Consider the following 14915-nt stretch of genomic DNA (forward strand, 5'->3'; position numbering starts at 1 on the left):
AAGGACGCAGTAGAAGGGAAAAGCTTGGGTCAACTCCCTTTCTTCATTCCTAGAGATTCATTTGCCTTTAGGCTGTCTCTTAAGGCTGAGACACCTGGGCTGGAGAAAAATACCTCAATCTGGAAACTTGAACTCTGAATAGATTAGCTGAATTCCAGTCTCCCTCCACCCACCACTCCTTTGTCCAAGGAGACCCCAGTCTCTGTTCAGAGTTTGAGCAGGAGGAACACCACGTGGGCTGAACTGGCCCCCCGCATCCTGCTCCCTGGTAGGAATTTGGAGTATGGCCCTGTTTCCCCTTTTATCCCAGGACAGTCCAAGCACCCCTCCTCCATAAAGAGTGGATTTTTGCTTATTTTTCTGGTGAGATTGAGAAGCCAACTCTCAATTATTTAAAAAAAAAAAAAAGGCAGTACAAACAGTTAAGAGATTTCTAAGAGCTTAAACTGCATTCTTATCTTGACTAGATATCAAGGCCTCCAGCCTACCCTGACTTCAGAGATCACACCCTTAATCCCTGCCTCCCGGACCCAACCCCCGGAGAAATTAGCTTTCCTGGAAATTTAGAGTGAAGGGGCTAACCTCTAGGCTACTTAACACTTTTTACTAATCTTTTGCTCCTAGCATTTTCTCTTATACTTTCCTTTGGCATTCAATATTGTTAGATGGGCCATCAGCATTCTTACAGGCAGCCCACCTAAGGAACCTGATGCATTTCCTGCTAAAGGCCCCATTCCCGATGTTGTCATCTCCACCCTGGATGACACCCCACTTTTAATCTGCTCCCGAGGATCTGTTTTCTCTAGGCTTCAAACTTTGGATTCTCAACTGCCCTTCAGCCTGGAGAACATGGGATGACCAACCGGGACAAAGATGCCCTGCTGCCGTCCCCAAACCCCACACCTCACGCCTCACCTCCTGGCATGAACCCCCAAATCTCTACGACCCTTGCCAGCTCAAAGCAGTTAAGAAGAGATCATCACCCCTTTTATCCCAAATGCATTTTGAGGTGACTACTTGAGGGGGGAATGAAGAAGGGACCCTAGAACTCAGAAAATCCTTGAAGGAGAAAATCTCCTTCAACTCTGCCTCAATAAGGGACCCTGCCCCAAGTCCTTTTTCCCTTAAATGAATTTAAGTTTTGACTGATTGAGGGGGGAATAAAGTGGGGGCTCTGAAACTCTGAAAATCTTTAAAGGAGAAAATCTCCTTCAACTCTGCCTCAGTGAGGGACCCCACCAAGGACAAACAGTTTTATCCTTTTTATCTGGGTGGGGTCGGCTCAGTCCTGAAACTCATTGAATTCAATTCAAATTCCAGCCCTAGCTGAAACCCAGTGAGGAGCCTACTTGGGACTCCACCCATGGGTCCCTTTAGCTAATCTCTCATTATTTATAATGAGAGCTAAACTAAAATCCTCTCTTTGTAGAGGTTCTAAACATGCTAGCTCCCTGCTTGGCATCCCAAGGAGCCTCTGCCCACTGGAATACTTTTTCCAGTGTCCTCCTCTCTTTACCCTCACCTATTTCCCTAACCAGACTTTAACCTTACTTCCAATCTCCATAATAAACCTCTTTGATCAATCTAGGTTTGGGGGTCTGTAAATTCCTTTACAGGGGATCTCTGTGCTGCCAGAAGGGAGTCCCCAAACTCCCTTCTCTTGCACCAAAACCTACCCTGAACCTCGAACCTGCCACTAGACCTCATTTAACTCCCTGACCACCAGAAACCCTAATTTCATGTGGTTCCCCAAATCTAAACCTCATCAAAATTAGGGTAGATTTGACAGTCAACAGCATAGAGATGATAAATAAAGCCATAGAGTTGGAATGACAAAGGTGGCAATCTTTTGGAGGAGATGAGATGAAATGGGATGGAATGTGCATGTGTGTCTGGTGTGGGTGCATGTAGATAGATATAGATATATATATACATATATGTACACACACACACATATATATATGTATATATCTATATCTATCAACATATATATGTGTGTATATGTATACATACATGCCAAAAGCCATTTCCCAGTAGTTAAGTAGCTAAGTAACAAGCATAGCAGTAAAGAAATATGAGAAGCTACCTCCTCCCATTTCTCTGAGGAGTTAGAAAGGATATACGTATAAAATGTTCAGATTTTTTGATGTATTGATCATTTTTGCTTATTATTTTTTCTTTTCTTTAAAAATTATGCTTTGGATATGAAATGGCTCTCTGGGAAAGGTGGAGGGAATATTCAAGTGGAAATTTAGGTGATGTGTAAGCAAAAGATTTATAATTTTTCAAAACATAACTTTGAAGAGAACAGTTTCAATTGAATGAAGTCAGGATTGCAAGGGGTCATCAGAAGCTCCCTCTTAACACAAAGTAGGCCCCTTTGAAGATTTCTCCATTTGCCTCTACAGGTACAGAACAGGTACAGAACACTGGAATCTTTAGTGTAAGACACTCCCTGAAAAAGTGGGCATTTTCCTTATATCAATCAAGGTAACATGGTATCAACTATGGAGCAGATTTTATTTGTAGAATGAAGTATCGATCCATCAATCCCAACCCTTCCAGGGGCTCGTTCAGATCCCATGGCTCACTATTCGGCTCTTTGCAGGATCCCAGCAAAGGGTAAAGTTGGAGTTTCTCTTCCTCAAACTTTCCTCGACTCCTGTTTTTTCTGGTCACGAATTCCTATGGCTCCAACTTCTTGCCCCATCAATCTCTGCCTTCCCCTCAACACTTCATCTTATTACTTTCCTTCCAATTCATCATCATCATGCTTTTTATTTACCTTAGTACCTGTAGCTCTGAAGTTTGCAGAGCTCCCAGTTATTCCCCCATATCCCTCTCTAACTTTGATCCTACAGGGCCCTGGCTTGTTTTTACCTCCGTGTGGGTTCTACAACCTCTGGTCCACAGCAGCTGTGGGGCTGCTGGTTTTTCTTCAGCCCTAAGCAATATGGAAGAACTTTATTCTAATAAATGTACCCAGGAATCCCTGGCTAAGGGGTTGGGTGAGACAGGGGGGGACAGGGTTGGCTCTTCTAAGGGAGGAAGGGGTAATTCCTACCAGTCATCTCCTAACATCCTTGTTCTAGGGGCATTTTGAACAGGTACAGAAACAAATGGGGCAGAAAACTACTTGTGCTGCTTATTACAGTAGTGTGGATTTTGGGTAGAAAGAAGTCTATTAGTTTGTATGTGATCTTGTTCTAAGAAGGCCTGCAACTTGCTTTTTAATTGCTAATCAGTCAGCAATAAATTAGCAAAGTAATAGGTTGGAGAAGGGCAGGATTAAACATGTTTAAAAGTGGCCCTTCCCAAAACAAGCGCTGAAGTAAGCGATTTTTGTTATTTGTTCAGATGAAAGTTTCTAGGAAGGGAGCAAAGGAATTATAAAAAAGCTTAGCAGAAGATATACTATATTTTTGTTTCTGTCTTATAAGCAGTCATCAATTATAAGCAACAGAAAAGTCTTGGGGAATCTGAAGGCACAGGTTCTTTCTGAGGATTTAGAGGTGGAAGGAACTTTCGATACCAAATTCTTCTCGGAAGAAAAATGAGGTCAGGAATGGGGAACAGCCAACTGCCCAGGGTCACACAGCAAGTTACTGGCAGAAGTGGGATTGTACTTCTGGCAAGCTTCTTCCTCACTCTGGGTCTCATCTATAAAATGGCAGCATTGGACTGGATGATCTTTAAGGCCCAGAGCTGCTCTATGATGATTTATTTCTGCTACATTTACAATATTTTCCCAGTGAGTTGAGAAATTGAAAGAGTTTTAGGAACATCTGCTATAGTCAATAGAGACTTTGAGTATGGAAGAAATGAATTCAAATCCACCTTCAGGCATTTAATAGAGGTTGAGTCTCTGGCTCAATTGTAAAATGGGAATAATAATAGTAATAGCATCTACTTCTGATGGTTATTGTGAAGATAAGGTTGTATTTGTAAAGTGCTTTGTAAATCTATACAAATGCTATCTATTTTTATTATTTGAAATATTCTCTCTTAGAGAAGATGAGATATTTTTTTAAAAAAATTTTTATTTATAATTTTTTTCATAGTATATATGCATGAGTAGTTTTTAAAATAATATTATCCCTTGTATTATTTTTCCGAATTATCCCCTCCCTCCCTCTACTCCCTCCCCCCCCCCCATGACAGGCAATCCCATATATTTTACATGTGTTACAGTATAATCTAGATACAATATATGTGTGTAAATCCCATTTTCTTGTTGCACGTTAATTATTAGCTTCCGAAGGTATAAGTAACCTGGGTAGATAGACAGTAGTGCTAACAATTTACATTCGCTTCCCAGTGTTCCTTCTCTGGGTATAGTTATTTCTGTCCATCATTGATCACCTGGAAGTGAGTTGGATCTTCTTTATGTTGAAGATTTCCACCTCCATCAGAATACATCTTCATATAGTATTGTTGTTGAAGTGTATAATGATCTCCTAGTTCTGCTCGTTTCACTCAGCATCAGTTGATGTAAGTCTCTCCAAGCCTCTCTGTATTCCTCCTGTTGGTCAATTCTTACCGAGCAATAATATTCCATAACCTTCATATACCACAATTTACCCAACCATTCTCCAACTGATGGACATCCATTCATGAGAAGATGAGATCTTAAATGTGATTGAAGAAATTTTTCAGAAAGGAAAATATTAAGAGTGTGGTTATTGGTTAGTCAAACATTTTTTCAGTCATGTCCAACTCTTTGTGACCTCATTTGGAGTTTTCTTGGCAAAGGTAATGGAGTGGTTTTCCATTTCCTTCTCCAGCTCATTTTACAGATGAGAAACTGATGCAGAGTTAAGTGCTTTGCCCAGGATCACATAGCTAGGGACGTGTCTGAAAGCCAGATTTGAACTTGGGAAGATTCTCTTCCTGACTCTAGGACTTGAGAGAGTAGAGGAAACAAATATTAAGTAGTAGTGAATAGACACCAGAGAAAGATGAAGGAAAAAACGCATCTCTGGAACAACAGAACAGGTATGATATTTCTCCTACAGACAGTTGTTCTGAACATCTTCGGTCACAGATTCTTGAGAAATCTCTTTGACCTCTGGTTCAATAGTCTGCAAAAGCTTTCTGGAGAGATAAAGATCTGCTTTTACTGGAATGTTTGATATTTTTAAAGCACAAATGTCATTGCCTTATTCAAGGAACTTTAATATTTCCATATTGCCTCTGGGATAAAATGTTTTTTTAAAGCTTTTTATTTTCAAAACATATGCATGGATAATTTTTCAACATTGACCCTTGCATAGCCTTGTATTTCAGATTTTCCCCTCCTTCCCCCCACCCACTCCCCTAGATGGAAAGCAAACCAATATATGCTATACATGTTAAAATATATGTTGAATCTAAGATCCAATGTTAACCCCACCCTGTTTGGTTTTTCGTAATCTGGCTCCAACCTATCTTTCCTGACTGATTTCCCATTACAGGCTCTCTCTCACAGTCTCCATTCCAGCTAAACTGGTCTCCTTGCTGTTCAGTCTGTTCACGACACTCCCATCTTCTGCTCTGATTGTTTTGGCTTGTCCTTGAGATGAGATAGTTTCTCCAACACTTCTGCCTTTTGGACTCCCTAGCTCCATTCAAATTCTATCTCCTCCATAAGTGAGGCTTCCATAAGTGTTACATCCTCTGTTAGTGAGAGATCAGGTTAGCTGATCTCTCCAATTATTAGTGTGCTGTCACAGCAAAATTACTTTTATCTTGTGCACATTTTATATATTTTGTGTCCTCTGAATCTAGTGTTTCTGTACCTATATGCATTAAGTGTTTAAGAAGTGCTGATTGAATTTAATTGAGTTCAAAGATTGGATGAACTCTTGTCTGAATGTTATGAAGGGGATTTCTACTAAGGTCAAGAGACTGAATAAATAACTTCTAATTCTCTTCTTGCTATGAGATTCTATGATTCCAGATAGAAGAAACTTTTAAAAACGAATTTCAGTTTGAATTTGCCAAGTTTCTTGCTGAACGACAAATGAAAATGGGTGCCAAGTCAGCTTCTACTGAAGAATCATTATATGTCCTTGAGCAAATTATTTTTCCACCCTGCATTTGTATTTCTCTTTTTATAATCTGCAGATATTAATATCTGCTCCAAATTACTCTTCCTGGTTATTATTAAAATAAATAAAATATGGGAAAGTGCTTTTGGCTCTTACAGACTAGCTAAATCTAGGATGTTATAAATAATAACTTGGCTGTAGCTATCATTTTCCATCCATTTACTTCAACAATATCCCTTAGATCATGAATGGCGGAAGTATTTCAAAACCATAAACACTGAAATCTTTAGGTCTAATAGACTGATTCTTCTACACAAGCTCTGGGTATTCAAATAGTCCTCTTAAGGGGGTGCCTAAATGTGATTCATAAATTCATAGAATGTCAGAATTGGAGAGATTATTGGGAGTTTTAGGGTCATCAAACACATTAAACCATAAGATAGAATACATAATCTCATCCTCCCATTTTATAGGAGAAAAAACTTCGGGATGTAAATGATTTACCCAAAGTCACACTGCTAGTTAGGGTTGAAAAAAAATCTAGAACTTAATTCATCTGACAATTAGGTTTAAATCATGCTCTTTATATCACTAAATTTAAATGTTTTGATTATTGTGTATCTTATTTCTTTTTTTTTTCTTTTTTTAAAATTAATTTTATAATTATAACTTTTTTTTTTTGACAGTATATACGCATGGGTAATTTTTTACAACATTATCCCTTGCACTCACTTCTGTTCCAAATTTTCCCCTCCTTCCCTCTACTCCCATACATGTTAAATGTGTTATAGTGTATTCTAGATACAATATATATGTGCAGAACCGAATTTCTTGTTGCACAGGAAGAATTGGATTCAGAAGGTAAAAATAACCCGGGAAGAAAAACAAAAAATGCTCACAGTTTACACTCATTTCCCAGTGTTCCTTTTCTGGATGTAGCTGATTCTGTCCGTCACTGACCAATTGGAACTGAATTGGATCTTCTCTATGTCGAAGATATCCACTTCCATCAGAATCCATCCTCGTATAGTATCATTGTTGTAGTGTATACTGATCTCCTGGTTCGGCTCGTTTCACTCAGCATCAGTTGATGTAAGTCTCTCCAAGCCTCTCTGTATTCCTCCTGCTGGTCATTTCTTACAGAACAATAATATTCCATAACCTTCATATACCATAATTAACCCAACCATTCTCCATTGTTGGACATCCATTCATTTTCCAGTTTCTAGCCACTGTGAAAAGGGCTGCCACAAACATTTTGGCACATACAGGTCCCTTTCCCTTCTTTAGTATTTCCTTGGGATTTAAGCCCAGTAGTAGCACTGCTGGGTCAAAGGGTATGCACAGTTTGATAACTTTTTGGGCATAGTTCCAGATTGCTCTCCAGAATGGCTGGATTCTTTCACAACTCCACCAACAATGCATCAGTGTCCCAGTTTTCCCACATCCCCTCCAACATTCATCGTTATTTGTTCCTGTCATCTTAGCCAATCTGACAGGTGTGTAGTGGTATCTAGAGTTGTCTTAATTTGCATTTCTCTGATCAGTAGTGATTTGGAACACTCTTTCACATGAGTGGAAATAGTTTCAATTTCATCATCTGAAAATTGTCTGTTCAAATCCTTTGATGCATCTTATTTCTAGTTGAAATGTTGGAGCTGGTACTTCAGGGAGGACTTTGCTTATCATGCAGAATTCCCAGGGATGTCAGAGATCACCTAGTCTGCCTCCTATCTTCCTACTTTGATGGATGGGAAGAAAGTGACCAGAAAGTTTGTTCCCTAACACCCTGATAGGTTATTGGCCAGAATGTAGGCAGGTTGCTCTAATGTTCTGTGTCACTACACTGCTTTCCTGTTTTCTTTATACATAAATCTTAATTGTTCACTAGTCATTCCGAAGGAAAAAATGTTATTCTGAAGCAATACTGCTGGGCAATGTTGGAGACAGGTGCTAGTTTCCACTTAAAGATGATTGTATTTCTGGTCTTTTTTTTTTTTTTTTTTTTTTTTTTTAAAGATGTCAGTAGTTTTATTTTGTTTTGAAGTCTAGTCTACAAGTTGACTTTCATCAAAGACCTAAAAGTTTGATGAAAGACCTAAAACTAACATAGAGAATAATGACAGTGCTCAAAGACATTTATATATTCTTGGTGTTTACTTTCAGAAAGAGAAATGAACTATTGAAGATAGATCTGTTGGTAACATGGGAGAAGCTTTTTTAATAGAAAGAACCCTGAATATGGAGTTAGAAGACCTGAATTAAAATCTTGACCTTGCCACTTACTGGTGTCTGACTCTGGGCACTTTACATAGTATCTCATTTGAGCATTACAATAGCCCTTTCAGGTAGCTCCAGTTTACATGGGGAATCATAAGCTCTAGAGCTCAAAGGGATGTTAAGAGGCCATATAATCCACCTACCTTATTTTACAGCTGATGATCTGATGTATAAAGACATTAAATGAGTTGCCTAAAATCACCAGGACAAAAAGCGAGATTTGAACTGACATTCTGATATTCAGAGCCTCTGCCATATCATGCCCTGCATTGGTATGTACCTTGCTTAAATAAGAGGGGTGATAGATACAGTAAGCTGCCATCAGCCACCTATTCTCATGTACTGTTAATAAATAATAATAATGAAAAATCTTTCTAGGGATTTGAATCTAATGGTGTGGACTTGGAATCAACTTATTTTCTTCCTTTCTCAGGAAGGAAACCATTCAGCTTTTATCAGCCATAACCAAGTCCCACACTGGCCTGTTTGTATATAGAGTGTTGTCATGCTCTATTGTCTATCCTGCCAATCTCTAAGCACCTTTAAAACAACCTGAGAGATCTTGATCAGCATATCTTATTTTTTTTATTAAAGCTCTTTATTTTCAAAACATATGTATGGTTAATTTTTCAACATTGACCCTTACAGAACCTTGTGTTCCAAATTTTCCCCTCTTTTCCCTCATCCCCTCCCCTAGATGGCAAGTAGTTTAATATATGTTAAAATACAAGTTAAATCCAATAGAAGTATACATATTTAGACAATAATCTTGGATCAGCATATTTTTAGACAGGTCTAGGACCTTGTCAAACAAGGTGGATTCCACCTGGCTCCCTCCCTCTGAACTACCAAACTCTTCCCTGATTTCTCCTCTTACCTCACAGAAACTGCCAAGGTTCCCAAGACTTTAAAAGTTGTATACCCCAAAATGTAAACTGCTCATTCATTTATGACTCTGTGCTGTAATTGCTTGAGCCCATGAAGCTATTTTCACATAAATAAAATAGCACTCCTTTGTAACCTGAATAGACGCTTGACTTGAATTCTTCAGATGGATTGAATTGCAACCAAATCTCAATTATACTCTTTTTGTAATATTCTTTACAATTATGCTCTCCCAAATCGATTACATATCACCATTCCTAGTTTATCTCATCACCAACACTTTCAACACTTATTCCTTACTTTGCCTTTGTCAATCAATATATATTAGATGCTTAGTATGTTCCAGGCACTGGACTAAGTGCTACATTAAAATTTAGCTTCTTCCTAAAATAAGAGTGTTAGACTAGATAACGTCTCCCTGAGATGGTGAAGTTGGAGCTGAAATACTTCTCCAGAAGCAACCACTAAAAATCAAGCTTAGAGGGAGGGTAACACATTCCTAAAACTATAGCTCAGGATTTGGAACTATGCTCAAAAAGTTATCAAACTGTGCATACCCATTGATCCAGCAGTGTTTCTACTGGGCTTATATCCCAAAGAGATCTTAAAGGAGGAAAAGGGACCCACATATGCAAAAATGTTTGTGGCAACCCTTTTTATAGTGTAAGAAACTGGAAACTGACTGGATGCCCATTAATTGGAGAATGGCTGAATAGATTATGGTATATGAATATTATGGAATATTATTGTTCTGTAAGAAATAACCAACAAGATGAATTCAGAAAGGCCTGGAGAGACTTATGTGAACTAATGCTGAGTGAAATGAGCAGAACCAGGAGATCATTGTACACAGCTACAAGATTATACAATAATTAACTCTGATGGACGTGGCTCTTTTTAATAGCAAAGTGATTCAGGCCACTTCCAACAGACTTGTGATGGAGAGAGCCATCTGCCCCCAGAGAGAGAACTATGGGGACTGAATGTGGACTACAACCTAGAATTTTCACCTTTTTTGTTGTTTGCTTGTGGGTTTTTTTTCTTTCTCACTTTCTTTCCTTTTTGATCTAATTTCTTGTGCAGCAAGATAAATGTAGAAATATAGAAAAATTGCACATATTTAGCCTATATTGGATTACTTGCTATAGGAGAGAGGGGTGGGGGAAAGAGAGGGAAAAAATTTGTAACACAAGGTTTTCCAAGGGTGAATGCCGAAAACTATATTTGCACGTATTTTGAAAAATAAAACTTTTTTTTTTTTTTTTTTTTTTTGAAAAGGAGAGAGAGGCAGACGGGGTGCAGTGGATAAAATATTAGGCTAGGAGTAGGGAAGATCTTAATTCAAATCCTGCCTCAGATTTACTACCTATGTGATCCTGGGCAAATCACTTAATCTCTGCCTCACTTGTAAAGTAAGGGAGTTAGACTAAGATCTCTTCAAGCTGTCAGTCTGTACTGCTTTTTGAAATTTTTGACATTGTTTTATTCATTTGCAATATTAAATAGAAATATTTGTTTCCCAAATGATCACAAACATAATAAGTAATTTCTATCAAAAGTGGGACAAGTAAAAAATGTTTTGAATAAACTTAGCAACAATTTTTATCAAATGAGGCATTTCCTTTGGAACAATTAAGTAACTTTATATGATGTAAACAATCTTTTTAACATTACAGTCTGAAAAAATTTCACATATATCTTTTAAAAATAATTTTTATTGCTTTTTTATATCATAACTTCTCTAGTTCTCCATCTTTGCTCTTCCCAGAGAACCATCACATATAAATTTAAAGAAAAACATATAACATATAACATTAAAGAAAAAAAGAGGAAAAATTTAAAAATTGGCAAAAAAGTTTTTTTAATGTCTGAAAATAATATATGTAATGTTTATGCTTATGGACTTCCAACCTCTGCAATGGAGTGAAGTGGGGGTCAAACAGTTTATTTTTTTTGGTTTTTAAAAACAAATATCTTGCCAACATTTTCAGTATGTATATCTTCAAGAGATTTCAATTTATTAGGTGTCATGACATCTACAACTAAAGCATTTGCACAAAGTTTTTCTTTCTATCAAAAAAAAAAATGCCTGGGAGTACAAATATAGTGGAGCATTTTTTTTTTTTTTTTTTTGGAGACTTAGGCTTTTGCTTAGTATTTGTTTCTTTTGTTTTAGTAGTTAAAGTGGATTTTCTCTTCAAACCATTTGCATACTTAAATATAATAAAGGAATATTATTTAATAGAGTTAAAATAAAAATTAAGACATTTGAATATTTCCAAATTTCAAGCAATTATTTACAACTCATATTAAACTACTTAAGTTTTTTAAGTTTTTGCTGGATCAAAGGGTATGCACATTTTGATAACTTTTGGGGCATAGTTCCAGATTGCTCTCCAGAATGGCTGGATTCTTTCACAATTCCACCAACAATGCATCAGTGTCCCAGTTTTCCCACATATTTGTTCCTGTCATCTTAGCCAATCTGACAGGTGTGTAGTGAGATCTCAGAGTTGTCTTAATTTGCATTGCTCTCATCAGTAGTGATTTGGAACACTCTTTCATATGAGTGGATATAGTTTCAATTTCATTTTTTCTTTTCTTCCCCCCCCCTCCCCCCGAGGCTGGGGTTAAGTGACTTGCCCAGGGTCACACAGGGAAGTGTGAAGTGTCTGAGACCAGATTTGAACTTGGGTCCTCCTGAATTCAAGGCTGGTGCTCTATCCACTGCGCCACCTAGCTGCCCCCTATAGTTTCAATTTTATCATCTGAGAATTGTCTGTTCTTATTCTTTGACCATTTATCAATTGGAGAATGGTTTGATTTCTTATAAATTAGTCAGTTCTCTATATATTTTGGAAATGAGGCCTTTATCAGAACCTTTAACTGTAAAAATGTTTTCTCAATTTGTTACTTCCTTTCTAACCTTGTTTGCATTAGTTTGGTTTGTACAAAAGCTTTTTTTCCTTTCCCAAAGAAATACTAAAGAGTGGAAAGGGACCTGTATGTGCCAAAATGTTTGTGGCAGCACTTTTTGTAGTGGCTAGAAACTGGAAGATGAATGGATGCCCATCAATTGGAGAATGGTTGGGTAAATTGTGGTATATGAAGGTTATGGAATATTATTGTTCTGTAAGAAATGACCAGCAGGAGGAATACAGAGAGGCCTGGAGAGACTTATATCAACTGATGCTATGTGAAATGAGCAGAACTAGGGGATCATTATACACTTCAACAATGATACTGTACGAGGATGTATTCTGATGGAAGTGAATATCTTCAACATAGAGAAGAGCTCATCCAATTCCAATTGATCAATGATGGACAGAACCAGCTACACCCAGAAAAGGAACACTGGGACATGAGTGTAAACTGTGAGCATTTTTTGTTTTTCTCCCCAGGTTATTTTTACCTTCTGAATTCAATTCTTCCTTTGCAACAACAACAACAAAATTTGGTTCTGCACATATTTATTGTACCTAGGATATACTATAAGATATTTAATATGTATGGGAATGCCTGCCATCTAAGGGAGAGGGTGAAGGGAAGGAGGGGAAAAATTCGGAACAGAAGTGAGTACAAGGGATAATGTTGTAAAAAAATTACCTATGCATATGTACTGTCAAAAAACGTTATAATTATAAAATTTTAAAAAGTGTAATTTTTGGGGGGCAAACTAGATTGCGTTTACTTAACCAAAGTATGTTGAGAAATGTTATGGATATTATAGGACTTTACTCAAAATGATTAATTTTGAGTTTATATATGCCTTATAATCAAATACAGCAAGTAGCACAAAAAGGATCTGACTCATTTTTGTCAGCAATATACACCAACAAGGGCATGTTGCATCAATGTTGGCACATACTGATCAGATCTGACTTTGTTTGCACATAAAGTATTAAACATTGTCTTATATTTAGAGTAAACTGGGGCAAACTTTCTATTAATTTACCTTCTACTGGCTTTGAGGTTTTTTCCCCCAATGGGAAAAAGTAGGTGTTTATACAGAAATATACTTTAAAATACCTAGTAATTTTGGCCATTGCTCCATGATGCTCTCCCCAGGGTCTTGACTTATTTTCCCTTATCCCATACCTACATGGGAGGAGATTCGACAGTTTCCAAACCTCTACTCCAAGAAATCCCCTTTCAATTTGGTTTCTTTCTACATAAGACATAGAACTATGGCAGCTATGTCAAAAGACAAGCAATGTGTAACAACAGATATGTGGAACTCATTTTTAATTCTACAGCAGGAACAAGTGGTGGTACTTATGGAAGCCAAATAATGGGGGACATGGGCTTGCCAAACTAGTTCCGTAAGGGTAATCAGGCTTGCCAGAGGCCAAGTGGGATTTACAGAGGAGGCTATGGTGGTCAGAACAGCATGGGCACATAAGGGAGTCAAGGAGCAGTGAACAACATACAGTAGCATGGGCATCTATGGGAGTGAACAGAATGGAAGGGATGTCTGGCATGCACATGCAGTATGAGTGATGGATGAGGAACATAATCTTGATAACTGGCTGACTCTCGGTCAAAGTAAAGAAAGAACAACAACAAAGTTTAATGGTTTTGTAATACAAGCTTGTTATTTATACTTACTGTAGTAGAATCCAAATTGTTTTTAAAAATTCAACATCGGTATTTTTGAATTACAGAAACACACTCATTTGAGATTTAACAACCAAACTGAATAAAGATTAAAACTATTAAAGTTTTAGCTTTTCTCAAGGTAGTTGTCAGAGTGTATATAAGCAGAAACCATATTTAGTTTAAGCATTTTCTATGTTAAATGTCCTTATGTACCACATTACTCAGGATATGTTGGGAGATGTGTTTTCTATAGAATTAGGAGCTGTGTTTATCATTCAAAAGCGAAACATTTGTCATTTTCCTCCCCCTCGTTAATTTTTTTTGGTACCACTTTGTAAGGCACACACATTTCAGCTTTTTTTTTTTTTTTTTTTTTTTAAGTTACTAGGGGCAACTTTGAGCTATAATAAGGATCTTTTATAATTAAGATTTTTTTAATAGTAACAATTTCCATTTAGGTATATTGCACTAAGTGACTTGTTAAATAAGTCTTCCATTAAAACACACACACATTATAATGACATTCAGACGAGTAACTGCATTTCATTTGTGAAGTATCCAATTCTAAAATAGCCCAATGTCCATATTTTGCGCTTTCCTAAGTTGTTGTTCTTTCGTTACTTTGAGAATAGTTTGAGAATAAAACAATTTTATCACAGGATCCATTTAATCAGAAAAAGCCAGTTCTTTTCTTCTAGAGTCAAATTCACTATTTCCCTGAATTGTTTTGCCAAGTTACCTAAAAAATGACCATCAGGGATTGGAATGGGAGATATATCTTACTAAAGAAATTAGTTTTATCTATTTATGTGCCAAACACACTGTGTCATTTTAGTCATTGCTTAACTCAGAAATAATTCAATCATAATATGCCCTATAGGCATAGCATTAGATGGGTCTGCAGTTTTACTCAGTGCAAGGAGAAATGTAGATTGGAAAGGGGACAATTTTGTTTTGTTGTTTTGATATGGGGAAAAAAATAAAATTTCAAGGGAGAAGGACTTCACTTTCCTTCTCAACCTTTCACTTCAAGCAAAATATACTATATACTAGGGAATTTTAATCAATTCACAATTAAAGTGAAAGAACATATTACAGATACTGTGGAGGCCAACTCAACTG

The sequence above is a fragment of the Sminthopsis crassicaudata genome, chromosome 6, assembly GCF_048593235.1.
Source record: "Sminthopsis crassicaudata isolate SCR6 chromosome 6, ASM4859323v1, whole genome shotgun sequence".
Lineage (NCBI taxonomy): Eukaryota > Metazoa > Chordata > Mammalia > Dasyuromorphia > Dasyuridae > Sminthopsis > Sminthopsis crassicaudata.